The 4,662-nt window shown below is 44.5% G+C and overlaps 1 pseudogene across 1 annotated transcript; it reads right to left on the bottom strand.

Annotated features, from left to right (window-relative positions):
* Positions 1-690: 690 nt before the first annotated feature.
* Positions 691-1,658, bottom strand: LOC309961783 (MAD2L1-binding protein-like; annotated as a pseudogene). Its single transcript has 2 exons — positions 1,451-1,658; positions 691-1,036 (listed from the first exon to the last, which is right to left on the bottom strand). The product of its transcript is annotated as an MAD2L1-binding protein-like (transcript).
* Between the last annotated feature and the right edge of the window lie 3,004 nt (positions 1,659-4,662).

Here is a 4,662-nt window from a genome sequence, read left to right as displayed (position 1 = left end):
AGGGCTCAATCCCGTGTCCCCTGCATTGGCAGGTGGGTTCTTAACCACTGCGCCACCAGGGAAGTCCAGAATCCATTCATTTTATATTTAAGTTCGTGAGTCACACCCACATTATGTCCCTGGTAAAAATTCTGAAAGGCCACAGCAAGAAGCAGAAAAGGGCCACCTCCATAAGAGTGTCTGTCTATGAGCCCATGTTTGCTTTCCAACCCTAAACAGAAACGCCTGACTCAGCACTGTCTGGGAAAATCAGCCTTTGATTCAAAAAGATGTTGTTCAATGATGGTGTCACAGTCCCAGCCATAGCATCAGCCCACCAGGAAGTCTGAGGAAGGGAGGCAGGCAGCCAGAAGGACAGAACTTTCTTCTCACCAGGAAGTACCTACCTCTAAGCGAGAGATGGATCACTTGGTGCCACCAGGGGAAAGATAATTTAGCCATTGTGTTCACAATTAAGAAGCATTCCTCTTTTTTTTTTTTTTTGCGGTACGTGGGCCTCTCACTGTTGTGGCCTCTCCCATTGCGGAGCACAGGCTCCGGACGCACAGGCTCAGCGGCCATGGCTCACGGGCCCAGCTGCTCCGCGGCATGCGGGATCTTCCTGGACCGGGGCACGAACCCGCGTCCCCTGCATCGGCAAGCGGACTCTCAACCACTGCGCCACCAGGGAAGCCCAAGAAGCATTCCTCTTTACTCATGGAAGACTTTCAGTGTCACTACCGCCTGGAACCAAATGAAATCCTCCCAAGCCATGGTTGGGATCGAGAATTAACCACAGAACATGGTCACAGTGAGTTTGTGGCCCGGGCTGGGCACTCTGTAATTGAGCTTGGGTCGAGACCAATCTTCTCCACGGTCGCGGTGGCCCTGTGCCATTAGTATGGTGCCCGTGAGTGGAGGAGGCTGCAGCTCACTGAAGGTGCCAGCCGTGAAAATGGCTCAGAAGAGACGGCACAAACAAGCTGCTGTGCTCAGGCTCGGGTCCATGCTGTTGGTGGCCAAGCAGGACAAGTCAAGGTCGTAGAACTGAGATAGGCTGGGACCTGGGACCCTTTACTGGAGTGCTTGCCCTTGCACCCGGACAAACGTCTCCTCGAGCAACAGAATGCAAAGCACCTATAAGGGACTGAAAATCACTGCACGCATGCACCAACTACCATTTCTGAGATGCTGAGAGCAAAAGCAGGGTATTATGCATGGCCCCTGCACATAGCACCACCAAGGGGGCAGGCAGACCCCCTAAGCCACCCCTCCGGCCCAACCCACTGATATGTCCCCACCCTCATCCCATTTAAGGGACCAGCCTGCCCTCCTCGGAGAGTGAATGAGGGCACCTGTTACTTGTTTTCTCTCCCTTGTGCAGCAGCGCAAGTCCCAGTAAAATGTTGCCTGAATTCCTCATCAATTTCTATTGATTAAAGAGTCCAAGGACCCGGGTCAGTAACAGAACAACTTGGGACTTAGGGCATTGCCCCCAAGGAGCATCAGCACTTGGGGTTCTAGTGACCAGGCAAAGAGACCCTCCAGGTGTCTGAGCACAGCCTCCAGTTCTGCCAGGGTATGTTGGCATTTCTGCTGCTCGCCTCAGCAGTGGCCAGAGGTTTCTTCTTCTCCCTGTCCTCTGCCAGGGACTGCACTTCCAGCTCTGGAGCCGCCATCACCGACCTCCAGAACTGAACTTTATTCTTACAGGTAATTTAATGTTTTCTTTGAGTTTGGGGGAGGGATAGTCAACTCCGTTTATAAAAGGATGTATCCTGGGGTCCAAGCAATATAACCAATTGGCAAGGGAGAATGTTTGTATTAGAGAACAAACGGACCCTAACTGCCGATATTAACGGGGTTAATTGGTATTTATTCTTTAATAACTCAGTAACTCAGGGATCACTTCATGTAGGAAGCCTATTCTGAATTTCCCCACCCTCATCCAAAGACACTGAGTCAGGAAACCAGGATGTATGGTCACCCTCTATAAAGTTATGTCTGAATCTCAAAGTACTTACCACACTAATCAATCTTCTGTAATCACACAATCAGAAAATGATAGAATGCAAAAAACAAAGTATGGTGTAGGGGATGGTTGATTTGGATATTCAGAAATGTGTTTACCATTGGATATTTCATCCAATGGTAAACACATTTCTCTAGAGCAGACTGCCTCGTTTCAAATTTAAGCTGTCTCACTGACTGTGTAATATTGAGCAAGTCACTTAATCTGTGCCTCGGCTTTCCCCATCTGTAGAATAGGAATAATAATATTATCTACCTAACAGGGTTGCTGTGAAGATTAAATGAATTAGTTGTGCAAGATGCTTACAACAGTGCCTGAAGCGTAGTAAATGCTACCTAAATATTACCAATTATTATTATGGCATGTGGTTGGTCCAGTAGAAGAGGTAGAATTTGAAAGGGAGCTGAAGGATAAGTGTGCTAGGTAAAGACAGCTTTTTACCAGTATGCGGGGACACACTTTTTTAAGGCTGTAAAGGTTAGCAGCTAAGGTGATGTAATAGTTTTCATTTTATTTCTACTGGTCTCCATTCACTGCTTTGGTTTGGGAAAGTAATTCTCTGGTTTTTGGCCCAATGGAACTTAAACTCCACTTCCCTTCTCCTGAGCTCATGACAGACACTGATATGTTGATAATGGCATTTTTTCCAGTGAGCAGATGAAGCCTCAGAATGCTTCTCACCATGGCCCTCCAGAAAGGTCCTGCCAGTGCGACTGAAAAGACAAGAACACATATGCCATTCCCAGGTGAGTCCCTTGTTTCACAGCAGAGGGACCTGGAGCCTAGAGAAGTGAAGTGACTTGCCCAAGGCCACACAGCCAGCCAGAGCAAGAACTGGAACTTGGGTTTTTCCCCTCTTTGGTTGGTATTTGTCTTGCCATCATGTATGGTGGTATTTATTTTCCTAACATATCACTTGGTTAGCTTAGTTTCTGATTAGAATGGCCCCTGCCACCAATTACATTGATGTAGCTTTAGATGGTTAAATATACATATATATAAAATATACATGTGTGTGTGTATGTATGTGTGTATATGTATTGTCCAAAGTTCATAAATAACAGAAGTAAAACCAATGAATCATTGAAGTAGTAATCAGTAAAAGTTTATTGTACACATACCACAAAGACAGTTTATGAACCAGAAGCACTCAAACCAAAACATGGAATGAGGCTCAAGGTGTACTGTTAAAAAACAAATTATATACTGGGAAGGCAGTGACTGTTTATTCTTCACCATGATTGGTTATACTATTACAATTTCCTTAAATGATAGGGAATTGGTTAGTGGCCACCGCATATCAGTTTGGAGAGACAGTTTAAGTTTTGCTTATGATTTTCAGAGGCATAAGCAAGAAATGACCCAGGTCAAGTTAATCTTGCAAAATGAGCTAAATTAAGCTTTGCTTGTATGATTAAACTGATTTTGTCTGCTCAGGGACTTTTCCAGGCTGATCTCTTTGGTTTTGATTTTAACAATATCACATCGTATATTTATTACATTAAAGACATATGGCTGCAAATAATTAAAAACAAAAGGAAGCAAGGTACAATCATTCATCCACGAGATGCCCTACAACACTGTAGTGAAATTCATAAGCCTTGCTTGCTCTGCAGCAGTGCTGATGGCACTATCGATCTGGCTTACCCAAATTATTGTGGCATGATCTTGTAGTCAGGTTGCAAATGAGGAACTCCAGGCTAATCAACAGCAGACTGAGTGTACTTAGAGCTTCGTGCCTATAAGCATAAATTGTGATATTTTACTGCTTTTAAATGATGCATGATGAAATGATTGAAGACATCATTACATGGAACAATATCCAACAGGGAATGTGATATTCTTAATGATTTAGCACTTCCAGCTCTTATGGGAGTGTTAAGTACTTTTACTGAAGAACTGTAGGGAAGTGGTGTGTTTTAAGATTAAGACTGGATCTAGACAAACAGTGGAGTCTTGACCATATCACAGACATGTTCAGGGAACCTGGCAAGTGGGTGAAAGTGGAGGGTCTAGCTCTAAGCTGGATCTGAGTGATTTAATTAGCATTGCTGAAACCCTAGTAAAATGGTTCTCAATCTTGGCTGAATATTAGAATCACCTGGGGAGCTTTTAAACCTCCCATGCTGGGGCCCCCTCCAGGGATTGTGAGTTAATTTTCTGGGTGGGGCCAGGCATTGAGGTTTCTAAAGCTCCCAGATGATTCTAATGTATAGGCACAGAGGTAAACCAATGGTGTGGTCCTTGAGGAGCAAATACATCAGCCTTTTTTGGATCCTCCTTTTTAACAACGCTGGTGTAGGGATTGCTGTGAGAATAAATGCAGGAGCAGAGAGAAGGCGAAACAGGTAGGCGAATACAGGGGAGGGTCAGCAATTTCTCAAAACCTTCACCTACTTGTTCAGAGTTTTAAAACTCTCCTCATAGGCGAATCATTCGATACAATTTCTAAGGACAAATCATGTCTGGAATATGACCCTATGCCTTCTAACCTCGAATTGCAAAAAGGACTTAATGTATTCATCAATCCGTTCACTTAATGAGCTTTTACAAGAATACCTGGGGCAAAAAAACAGTATGTGCTCTCCAAAAGCAACACCTGCATAACTTTTTGGAAATTGACACAGGAGAGGCACAGAATATGCATATAT

The sequence above is a fragment of the Leucopleurus acutus genome, assembly GCF_964270905.1.
Source record: "Leucopleurus acutus genome assembly, chromosome: 5".
NCBI lineage: Eukaryota > Metazoa > Chordata > Mammalia > Artiodactyla > Delphinidae > Leucopleurus > Leucopleurus acutus.
Note: the sequence above shows the minus strand (reverse complement) of the source record. Positions and strands in the feature narration are given on the sequence as shown.